The sequence below is a fragment of the Schistocerca americana genome, chromosome 8 (assembly GCF_021461395.2).
Source record: "Schistocerca americana isolate TAMUIC-IGC-003095 chromosome 8, iqSchAmer2.1, whole genome shotgun sequence".
Lineage (NCBI taxonomy): Eukaryota > Metazoa > Arthropoda > Insecta > Orthoptera > Acrididae > Schistocerca > Schistocerca americana.
This window is the reverse complement of record NC_060126.1, coordinates 522,986,147-522,999,251: the sequence shown is the minus strand read 5'-3', so window position 1 is coordinate 522,999,251 and position 13,105 is coordinate 522,986,147.

The window sequence follows — 13,105 nt, the reverse complement described above, 5'->3', positions numbered from 1 at the left end:
GAAGAGAGAGAGAGAGAGAGAGAGAGAGAGAGAGAGAGAGAGTGTGTGTGTGTGTGTTTTCCACAACTCTTCCTAAACCACTGGCCCGATTTCAACCAAATTTGGTACACGTATACTTCACTGTCAAGCAATAATCGCTGCTGCGGTAGGAACCACCTGCATATCAAAGGGGTGGGGGTGGGAGTGACAAACAAGCGTAGCCTGCGATGCGTGACTTCCGAGACTTCATTTATCCAGTATTCTCTGACAACATGTACAAAATTATGAAAGGAAAACTTTTTGTCGCTTACTACATTCCTGCTGTTGGCGCAGTAAAATCACCGCTTGAGACATTACTTCTTTACTACTAACTCTGTTCGCGACATATTTCACAGGTAGAATGCACATGTACTACTGAATGTGAGAGCAAAATTATATAACTGTACGACACATAATTCAGCAGATATCACGTCATAAACATCGGGCGCAAGTACAGATGCTGCATGGTACAGGCGGGAACGCACAGCTGTAAAAAAATACCTGGGCAGTGCCTAGTATCTCTGCTAGTACAATATAATAAAAGAAGAAAATCATTAAGCAATCTCGACAGTGTTATGAGTAAGAGTTCATAATGATCACCAACTCAGTCCCGGAATTAATTTTCTTTAATAGTAACACCATAAAATACCCACATCAAAAAAAGTATTGCATCATCCCGGTTGCCAGAACTCCTGAAGATACACGTTGACTATGTATACTGTATCAGAGACACAGTTTCTTTCACTGTTCAGAGATGTCACTAAACCCACCCAAAATTGTAAACAACCATACATGAGCAGCGCCTATTAGACGGAGGGGGTCCGACGGCCGATCAGTTCCAGTGATTGCACGAGGAAGGAGGTACACGGCTCGTGTTGTCTGTAGTTCAACCATACCTAGACGGCCAATACTGCGGTTCGATCGCGCCCTCAATGTTACTTTGTGCCAGGAAGGTCTCTCAACGACGGAAGTGTCCAGGCGTCTCGGAGTGAACCAAGGCGATGTTGTTCGGACGTGAGGAGACACAGAGAGACAAGGACTGTCGATGGCATGCCCCGCCCAGGCCGCCCAAGGGCTAATACGGCAGTGGATCACCGCTACTTACGGATTATGGCTCGGAGGAATCCAGACAGGGACGCCACTAAGTTGAATAAAGCTTTTCGTGCAGCCACAGGACGTCATGTTAAGATTAAAACTATGCGTAATAGGCTGCATGATGCGCAACTTCACTCCCGATGTCCATTGCGAGGCCCATCTTTGCAACTACGACACCATGCAGCGCGGTACAGATCGGCCCAACAACATGCCGGTCATGATTGGCATGACGATCTCTTCACCGATGAGTGCCGCATATGCCTTCAACCAGACAATCGTCGGAGAGGTGTTCAGAGGCAACCCGGTCAGACTGAACGCCTTAGACACACTGTCCAGCGAGTGCAGCAAGGTGGAGGTTCCCTGCTGTTTTGGGGTGGCATTATCTGGGGCTGACGTACGCCGTGGTCATGGAAGGCACCGTAACTGCTGTACGATACGTGAACGCCATCCTCAGACCGATAGTGCAACCATATCGGCAGCATATTGGCGAGGCATTCGTCTTCATGGACGACAATTCGCGCGCTCATCGTGCGCATCTTGTGAATGACTTCCTTCAGCATAACGACATCGCTCGACTAGAGTGGCCAGCATGTTCTCCAGACATGAACCCTATCGGACATGCCTGGCATAGATTGAAAAGGGATGTTTATGGACGACGTGACCCACCAACCACTCTGAGGGGTCTACGCCGAATCGCCGTTGAGGAGTGGGACAATCTGGACCAACAGTGCCTTGATGAATTTGTGGATAGTGTGCCACGAGGAATACAAAAAAAAAAAAAAATGGCTCTGAGCACTATGGGACTTAACATCTATGGTCATCAGTCCCCTAGAACTTAGAACTACTTAAACCTAACTAACCTAAGGACAGCACACAACACCCAGCCATCACGAGGCAGAGAAAATCCCTGACCCCGCCGGGAATCGAACCCGGGAACCCAGGCGTGGGAAGCGAGAACGCTACGAGGAATACAGGCATGCATCAATGCAAGAGGACGTGCTACTGGGTATTAGAGGTAGCGGTGTGCACAGCAATCTGGACCACTACTTCTGAGGGTCTCGCAGTATGGTGGTACAACATGCAATATGTGGTTTTCATGAGCAATAAAAATGGCGGAAACGATGTTTATGTTGATCTCCATTTCAATTTTCTGCACAGGTTCCGGAAGTTTGGGAACCGAAGTGATAGAAAACTTTTTCTGACGTGTGTAATTTGTACCACAGTAGTCAAAGTGGTACGTTATCTCAATTGATAATTCATATCCCAGACAGGCAACATATGCGCAACATTTGTTTTTATTTGCCACGTGTCTGTCATACCGCCACCTTGTGCTGAACTCGTATTCCGGTTATCGGTCTAAATGAAATTCCATGTTCATCGAGAACGGAGAGCTTACACGGTATGTAACCAAATAGTTGTCAGATGTGGTCTCCACGAAATATTACGATATACTGCTGCCCTTTCATTTGCAATGATGTACTTCATGTCTTACACGGAAGGTGAACGCCAACGCTGAATATTTGGAAAACAAAGAATAGCTCTTTCCACCGTCAGGACAAGTTTGTTCCTCTACTGACATACATTTTGGTTATCGGTATTACCATCAATGAAATTCCTCATCCATAAAACTAACTACGTCGCTCCCGTGTTGAAACGTATAAGTGAAACACTCAGACTGAATATTGGTGTCAGGAACCATGAGACAGTGACGGGGTAAGAAAGCATCGGCGAAAATGAAGCGGCCTTGAAAAAGCCTGTCCCGTCTCTCCCGACACCCAGTTATGAGAGAAGCGAGTGCGCGCTCCATCAAGATACGGACGGAATCCTGTTCTCTGGCAGGCGGGCCCCACGCTCCATCGAGAGCAGTCGCTTCTCCGGCGGTCTCGCACCGGCCGATGGCTAGAGAACGTCTTTTGTACGAGATAATTACTTACGATTACGACACGTTGCTTCGTTTCTCAGGGACGCACGTTTACCTGAAACAATGGAACAAAGTTATTAAAACATGTCCGTAGCTACAGAAATGGAGAGCTTCAGTCTGAAAACAAAACGAAATAAAAAACTCTTTATGTAACACGTTCACTGGAGAGTAACTTATCTGGAACTACATGTTTCATCGTATGCTTCGCTACATAGAGCTGGAAAGTATATGAAGTGCGTTTGTTGGCAAAAAGACAGGCAAACACGTAAATATTTTTCGAGAGTACAGGGTGTTTAAAAAACAATGAACTGATTTGAAAACTTCATATTTATTGACACAAACATACTATGAACATGAGATGAATTGCAAAATACTCACGAAGTCCTGAAGTTTTCGCTATGCTATTACAAATGCTCTATACGTCCACTATCAGCACCATGGACATCTAGACGACAGCTAAATTCGCCATACTTTACGCAACGTATCTGCTTTTTCAGAAGTTATGGCGGCTGCTATTCTGTTCTTCACTTCTTGTGTCAAGCGGTAAAGTGGAGATGAACACACTTTCCTTCACATATCCTCACAAGAAAAAAAAAATCGCATGGAGTCGTTTCTGGCGACCTTGGAGGGCAAGAAAGCAGAGCAGTGTCTCGGGGTCCGGTGCGCCCTATCCCGTGTCACTTGGAAGCTGGCGTGCGTTGTTGTGCCAGTGTGGTGGAGTTCCAGCCCACTGGCGAAATGAAGTCTTCGGAGTCCGCCTGAATACGTGCAAAGAATCAGTTCTGCAGCATTCAATGGTAGCTCATTCACGTCACTGTGTTTTCGTCAAAAAGAAGGGACCGTATAATTTTTCACGAGAAATAGCGCAGAAAAGTTCACTTTAGGTGTGTGTCTTTCGCGCTGGTGTCCGCATATGCGCACGTTAGGTCGATTTACTTTACTGCTGACATGTAATGCCGCTTCATCAATTAAAATTAACTGTGGAAAATTGTGTTGTCTCCCGTCTCCTCCAGCAGAGCATTGCTGAAAACCCATTTCCTTTTATCACCAACGCGAAGAACTTGCACTAATTCTGTTCTGTATGGATTATAGACCAAACGACGCCTTAACACTCGCCAGTTCTCAACTAGAGCGGCGAGCAGACTTCCGTGAACTCCGCTCAAACGTTTGAAAAATTCTTTCCACAATATCATCAGAAGTTCGAGGTCGACATGAACTCTTATCTTTGCACAAACATCCTGTCTCTTCAAATTGGCCATACCAACGACGAATGTGTTCGGGTGCAGGCGGATCAATGCCGAAAACGCCGATGAAAATCGCGACGGACCGGTACCACTGAATCACTCTTTGCGAAGTGCAGCACACGTAACGCCTTCTGTTGATCAGACGCCATCTTAATCTGACTGACTGCAAACTGAGAAGACGCTTTGACTGACATCTAATGACGATTTTCTAAAGCTCTGTGTCACGTCCATTCAAACAACCCACTCCTTTCCCGGCACGCCCATGCTTCGTAATTGTCACAGTTCAAAATCAGGTCATTCTTTTTGAAACACCCTGTATTTTGTTGCAAACGTAGCTGCTGCGGCGATGCTCGAGTATCTGCCCGAGTTTGTAGAGCTTCTCTGCACTATTTTCAAGTTAAGTTTCACGTTTCACTAGAGTTTTCCGTGAGTTTTATTTCCATGCAAGGAAGGGCGATCCTCGCTTCTAGACAACAAAATACCAATAATACTGTATAGTTACTAGCAGTCTTAGTGAGATCAGTAGTATTTGAGTGAAGCATTAATATTTAGGAAGAAAAATGAAAAAAACTGTTAGTACTCGAAAGGAAAATTAAGAAAAATTTTTGAACTTGTATTTGATGACACCAACATAGAACGGACGATAAGAAAGAAATCAAGAATTAAGAAAGCTGTACAAACACCAAAAATATAGTTGAAGATCTAAGAAAAAGAAGGTTGAACTGGGCAGCCCATACAGAAGAATGACGGAGAACAGACTGCCTGGAACAGCATTCCTCAGAACAACAGATGAAACGAGAGGAAAGGGAAGACCCAGAATTAAGTGGCGAGATAGCATCCTGGACGACACGGCTAGGATGACATAAACACCAAACGGACAAACAGTGCACTCCACACGAAATAACAGACGAAGCTCGTAGAGCAGGCGTTTGTCGATAAAGTCCTTGCCAAATGCAAAGTAAATTAATACTGATATATTTGCTGCCATTTTCCTCAGTCGTTGATAATAACTTCAGTTATATTTAATCGTAAAGATACGAAAAATTCCGTCCTTTGTAATTGAAATTTTTATTGAGTAATTTTAAATAGGAAAAGCTAGGTCTACACAAACTGGAAAAGAATCACTACGAATCAAACATCAAAATACGTATAAATTTTTTTATATATGTCATAGACAACTGGAGATGCCCAACATGAATAACCGAAACGTGTCTGGTACTGAAGGATAAATTTCAGTTGCAATGACGGACGTTTTCTTGTGTTTACGATAAAACATAATTGAAGTGAATTAAGTATTTGTTGATGCCTGAAGATGAGCACTGGTGGCGGAAACGCGTAGCAAATAAATCAGTGATACAAAAGTAATATTCCACAAACAGTGCGACTGACTGCGACATGTACAATACTCAATATAAAAGTCGCAGAAAACCTGTGCTGAGAATATGGCAAATAATTAGTTGATAACAGGCCGAAGGAAACCACACAGGGCGGTCGTGAGGGATGGTTGCACCGCTGAGAGCGCCCGGACTCTATGCTGGGGAAAACGTAGCGAAATGCGCGAAGGCCTGCAAAGGATGGACGCTTGTTGGAGGAAACAGCAGTTGACCCTCAACAAACACAACTGTAAAGTATTCCTCCCTAATAGGCGGGAAACCCCGTTATTAGACGGTTATATTATTGTGTCTCATAGGTGCTGATCCAATTCCAGAGGCGGACGCTAAAATAGAGGCGTTGCACATGGTTTACTTTTAAAATTCTAAGAGCGTATATTCTTATAACAGTCAACCAGCATATTGCTTCGTCCTACGTACATTCTGTTAAGTAAGAGCGCGGTTGTCATTACACACTGATAGTAGAAGACATATAATAAGTTCTTTTACGACCCAATAGAGGGAACCTTTGTCCTTCAAAAAATGTCCGCAAAGCGTTAGTTTACTTTTGAGTTCTTGTCTGAGGTTCACAAGAAGAGACATGAGCGCACATATTTGATACCGACTGCCGAAAGCGGGTTAACCGAGAAAGATCGTAAACTGGCAGAGGACACTGCAGCAGGCTTTGCAGCGACTGGAAAAAGGAGAAAGGTGTGTGCAGGTGTTGGTTCCGCCCTCACAGTCGCCTGGCGCTAATCCTATTGAAAACGTATGGTCTCACATCAGAAAGAAGTTCCAAGCGAAAAAAAGATCTTCACTTTGAAACAGCTGTCAACGCAAATTCGACGCATGTGGAAGTCTCTTCCACGTCAGTACGCGAAAAACTTTGTTCCAAGCATGCCTTGGAGATGTCAAGAAATTATCGACGCTGAGGGTTACTGGGCGTATTATTAACTGTCATGGATTTTTTTCTTTTGTATTTTGTTGTCAAATACATTTTTCTACAGATTAACTCGACCACGATCTTACTTAACAGGCTGTGTATCTCGCAAAATGACTGTGAAGAGACATTCGGGATCATAGAGGGCTTACGAATTATAATCGGAAAGGGGGAAACTTACAGTGATATACGAAGCGCACACACCACAAGATGATTTGCCAAGTCTACTTGTAAATGTTACTGAGGCCGTATAACGTCCAGGGGTATTTTAGTGCAGACACTTGCTCTGTTATGAGAGGTTGCAGTTACGCTGGAAGATGACGCCACTACGGTCGTTTGGAGTCAGACAGCAGAGTTGGTGTACGCCAGTGAAACGCCAACGACTTGGCCGCGTGTGACTCCAATGTAAGCAGCCGAGGACAGGTGCGTCTTGTGCCAACAGCCTGGCGGAAGAGACCACAGCCGACTACTGTCCCAGTTTGTTACGACGAGACACGACTACCGGAATCTAAGCTGCTGCTACTTTCATTTAAAGCAATTATTTTTATTTACGTCCCAGTCAATAATGAATGTGTAACGTATCATTATCTGGCCGGCTTGTGTGCTATAGTCGTATCCCTACTGCGGTCGGAAGGGCCCACCCCAGTTGCAGGGGAAAGGGTGCTTTGGTTGGGCCTGAACTTGAAGAGCCGGTCTTTCGCTAATCCTCCTGAATGGGTGATGATTGGAGACGACCAGGTTAATTTCAAGGGTGAGCAACTATCCAATGACGGCCTTTGTTTTCCAGAACTCGCTGCAGAGTATCTTACGAAAGTCCTGTCAGGAAACAGCACCTTACAAAAGTAGTGGCAGGAGAAAATGGCCAGTGACAAAGCCTACATTCTGCTCTTGGTTTTGATATGTTGGAATCTTTTCATGGAGCGGACTGGGGCTCGCGAAATTTGGAGTCACTCAGCCGCCCCCGTATGGTCGAGGTGGCAAGTCGCGTTCCCCCTGGGGCGGAGTTTGTGTTTTAAAGTGGTTGTCTCTCCAGAAACTTTAATGGTCAAAACCTGAAAAAGATCCGCAAGTTCGTTCTCGTGCCTGGGTGTGGAATTCTGTTTCTGCAAAGTGTCTGCACAGCGGTCCGCATTGACTGTGGTTCCACGCTCGAGGAACTTGACGAGCACAGCTCCTCTGAAGTCGAAGAAGGACGTCAAAATGCTTCAAATGGCTCTGAGCACTATGGGACTTAACTTCTGAGGTCATCAGTCCCCTAGAACTTAGAACTACTTATACCTAACTAACCTAAGGACATCACACACATCCATGCCCGAGGCAGGATTCGAATCTGCGACCGTAGCGGTCGCGCGGTTCCAGACTGGGAACTGGTGCGAGTATCTCTGGATTTCATCGGTGGGGAAGATGTGTGATGTTTCCACTGCTGGCTTTGACATTTGCCCTCGGGCTGTCAGAATGCTGTCGGACGGAATCATTTGCTGCACGATAAAGCCCGTCCCCACACCGCCAGTCGGACGAAGGCTACGCTTCAGCGAGTTTGTTGGAAAACACTGCAGCGTCCTCTGTACTGCCCAGGTATCTCACGGTGTGACTGTCGCACATCAGACTCCTGTCGTCCGTGCACTCGTAATTAACGATTACCTCTAATTTAATCACTGTGGTCACAAAACTAGATTACAAAGCTGAGAAAGTAAGAGTTGCATACCGGCTCAAAGAAACAAATATACACACTGTACCATTGTATAATGACAAGTCGTTCTCATATGCTGCTAGCAAAAATATAGAAACTTTTTAACCAATTTATTTCATATTTTTACACGATACTGTAGTAAATAGTTGGGTGGACATCGGCTACATGTTGTTTTAGAATATACAGGGTGTAACGGGAATAATTGCAGATATTTTTATACGTGGTGCCTTAATATGCACAGACATCTGTGTGTGGGTTGTTTTTTTCTCTGCGTCGAAGAGTCTTCCGCGAACACGTCACAAACTTTATGACCTGCACGGTCGTAACTGCACCACTAAATTGGCTACCCTTGTCAGTAGAGACTGCCCGATTTGCATCCACTCATCATCCTTGAACACCTGGCCTGCCACCCAGTGGAAAATGAGCATCAGTGGCTTGCTCTTGCAAGATCTACTTGGAGGTACCACCCAACCTAAGAACATACAACTAGTAACAGCTGTGATCATCAGTCTCCGAATGACGTAAATACTGATGTAGTGCTGCTCAGTACACTGTCCTCAGTCAACAGTAGAAAAACCTCCACCTACACGCTTTACGAGCTGTACAAAGTTCCTGGCCAATTACTTAAAATTTTTACACGATAGTCGAAAGCCCGGACGGACGTTGGCCGTGTAGTTTTTTTACCCGACAGTGTACGAGTATTCCGTGAAGACCGCGAGAAAGAAAATGCTGTGCTATGCTGTGGAAATGTGCGGTTCCGTTTTCTTTCTTGTAGTCGGTTTTAAATACAATAGCGGTACATGTAAATTATAATATAAATTGTTTCTATTATAAATATTTTTTCTCATTACATATAATTTTAATCAGAAATTGTATACGAGTACACAACGAAGCACTATTTTGTTTTCTCCCTCGCCGTCGGTTTTACAGAAAACATGAAAGTTGTATTTATAGCTTATCACCTTATGATTAGAATACTACTACGTAACCTGGATCGTCCGAAACTTTGTAATCCTACAAATTCGCAATCAAAATCATCCGAAATACTGTCGTCGAAACTACTATCTTCATCTTCATAGATTCAGCAACTGGAGAGGTCTCTCTTACACCTCGTATATCAATGATCCAAACGTACTTACCCATTTCATTTTAAGGAACTTCATCTCAAAACCAAACTCTCGTTTGCCGTAACAATAAACGAGGCTCATGGTCAGAGAGAGGGGAGCAGGTGGATAGAGAGTGGCAAAGATTCATCTTTTACCAGTGTTCAGACTGGAAGTCACTACTTGGTCAACATGAGAAAAATCACATACAAGAAAATTAAAGCGAGCGAGCGAGGATCCTGTCAAGTTAGTATCGTAGCGGCAGCATAGGTGACTCCGTCGTCTGTTTGCGGCCGTACTTACGAACTATCATAGTAAAATTTAGTAACTGATTTGTTGCGTGCAACAAGACGCTTAAACGATTTGCACATCGAAGTTGCACTAGCATTTGTAGCCAATCTAACTCTGTCTTCTGCAACATTCTGGAAGACCCACCCACCATGGAATGTGAAACTGGCAGGCACTAGTGTCCTCTGACAACCAACTTCGAGTTGCACGTGTATCCCTGCGTTTCACAGAGTTCACGTTCAAACAAAGACGTAGAACGAGAATCATAGCGATAGTTGACAACATTTTTATACAACTAGGTATCGACTCGCAAAAATCGAGAAAACACATTTTCGTACCTACATGTCCTCATTACCTACTTATCATCTCTTGGCAAAATTGCTGCCGTTTCTGAACTAATGTTTAGCATCAAATGTCTCATTTTATTTAGTCTACTAAATTGCATAGTTTTATCGACTTCCCTTGACGGTGAGGCATCAGAGTACGTTCTAAGGAGATTGAAGTAACTGACCATTTTCGCATACATCCCGTGAAAAATATCATCATAATGATACGCAAAAATTCGTGGTTATTGACCGTCTGTCTTCCCGTTCGTCACTCGCGAAAGTCCCACGATAACGATAATGACAGTGACTCGATTACACCTCAAAAAAATGGTTCAAATGGCTCTGAGCACTACGGGACTTAACTTCTGAGGTCATCAGTCCCCTAGAACTTAGAACTACGTAAACCTAACTAACCTAAGGACATCACACACATCCATGCCCGAGGCAGGATTCGAACTGTAGCGTCTAGAACCGCTCGGCCACTCCGGCCGGCGATTACACCTCGCTTACACTCCATGAGGGAGTATAAATGTAGACGCAGCTCTGGACAGCTGCTGTGAATATACAATCGAGCACGCCGACGCAGTCAAAGCGACGCCGGGTGACGGACGGCTCGGCTCCTGTCTTCGGCTCGCGGCCCTCCAGTAACCTGCGGGCGCCCAAAGAAAGCGCGGAGCTTGCGGAACAGAGTGAGTGGCGGGGGTGAAAGCGGAGCCAGAGGGACATCGCGGGGGCGGCAGCGGGAGCGGCAGCGCCTTATCCACCGTGTGACGTCACGCGCCCCTTTCGCTGGACACAGGCGGAGCATTAGTCACGCCGCTGCCCCCCGCCGCCACGCCCCTCCTCTGACTGGCCTAGCGGCCGCCTGCGTTCCGGCGCAGTTCGTCAGTACACACCGTGGGTTCCACAGTGTGAACTTTCAAAAACTCAGCCTCTGACTGCACCACGTTTAGAGCCACGGAAAGGCACACTTATACTTTTATTCCACCATCTTCATGTTTAAGGATTCTCTTTGTTGGACCAGTTACGGTATCCATCGCATCCTTGGTTTTCCTTGACTTCTCCCAAAAGGCTTAAATTTTCTTATCAGCAGAAGTATTTTTTCTCCATTCATTCTTTCAGATGTTCATTCCAGTTTTTTTTCTATTTTCCTGTATTTTATTTAGAATGTTTAGTATAGTCAATTCTTTCCTAACTTCCAAATTTCTAAATCTGTCGGCTTTTGCGCACCCTTTCACTGTTCTTAGTAACCTCATCTCTGTTTCCAGAATGAGATATTCACTCTGCAGCGGAGAGTGCGCTGATATGAAACTTCCTGGCAGATTAAAACTCCAGTTCGAGTCTCGGTCGGGCACACAGTTTTAATCTGCCAGGAAGTTTCTCATCTCTGTTACTTGTAAGCGATTTTTTTTACGTTTACGTATAAGCCACGAGTCACTTTTGTAAACAAGCGTCGGAACTGCCACTGTCTCTCGAAATTTCCGTGTTGTTTGTTTCTTCGTTTTGTTGCTTCTCATTTGTTTCTCAACTTTGGTAATTTCTTCTCTGTCTTCGTCATACTCATATGTGACGTTACAACCTAAATAATTAAAATGTTTTACCTGTTCTATTGTTGATCACAGTTTCTGTTCGTACAGGGTATCTCCCTTTGACGGGCGTTGATTTTGTCTTCCTTGCTGAACTCATCAAATGGTACTCCTCCCAAACCTTGCCTAATAAATGTATTCCCTTTGTAGGTAACGTTTATTATCTGACAGTAGTGTGGCGTCGTCTGCATATAAAAGACAATTCAACCAGGAATTGCTGTTAATCTTATTTCCCCTGTTTACTTTATTTACATATTTATTTATTTGGCTTACAGAGTTTGTGTAGTGGACTGGCCCGACAGCCAATCCACTATGACTGGTAGCCGAAAGGCACGCGTTTAAGCTCACGCAGGCGGACGTGAGATCTGGAAGAGGCCAGAGAAATAAGACTAGCAAAACAGGTGGTAACTGGTAGAATACTTAACTTTAATCCATAATTGGAGAACATCGGTCTGACGGTACAGGCATCACAAGTTAAATATCTATTGATAATGGCGCCTTGCTAGGTCGTAGCAAATGACGTAGCTGAAGGCTATGCTAACTATCGTCTTGGCAAACGAGAGCGTGATTGTCAGTGAACCATGGCTAGCAACGTTGGCTGTACAACTGGGGCGAGTGCTAGTAAGTCTCTCTAGACCTGCCGTGTGGTGGCGCTCGGTCTGCAATCACTGACAGTGGCGACACGCGGGTCCGACGTATACTAACGGACCGCGGCCGATTTAAAGGCTACAACCTAGCAAGTGTGGTGTCTGGCGGTGACACCACAGTTTGTACTCTGTTTAGTCATATAAAACACGTCGTTACATTGTATACTTAGATGTGACGATGGAATATATAAATGCATACATACAAATGAGGAGGTACTGAATAGGATTGGGTAGGAGTTTGTGGCACAACTTGACTAGAAGAAGGTATCGGTTGGTAGGACATCATATGAGGCATCAAGAGATCACCAATTTAATACTGGAGAGCAGCGTGGAGGGTAAAAGTCGTAGAGGGAGACCAAGAGATGAATACACTAAGCAGATTCAGAGGGATGTAGGCTGCAGTAGGTACTGGGAGATGAAGCTTGCACAGGATAGAGGCCGGCCGGAGTGGCCGTGCGGCTCTAGGCGCTACAGTCTGGAGCCGAGCGACCGCTACGGTCGCAGGTTCGAATCCTGCCTCGGGCATGGCTGTGTGTGATGTCCTTAGGTTAGTTAGGCGACTGATGACCTCAGAAGTTCAGTCGCATAGTGCTCAGAGCCATTTGAACCAGGATAGAGTAGCGTGGAGAGCTGCATCAAACCAGTCTCAGGACTGTAACCCACAACAACAACAACAACATAGAAATTACGACGGCGTGCTGAAAGATAATGCCTCCGAACTTTTTATTTCATTCTCAATATCGGTTGAGGTATTACATGGCATGCATACTACTCGGTCGCTCGGTCGACTGTTCCGATTCGTTGACGCAAGGGGCTCCGAATTGTAGCGTGTAAAATGGTGTGTAACTTTAACTATGTCGGTGCGTGGGAAGCAGCG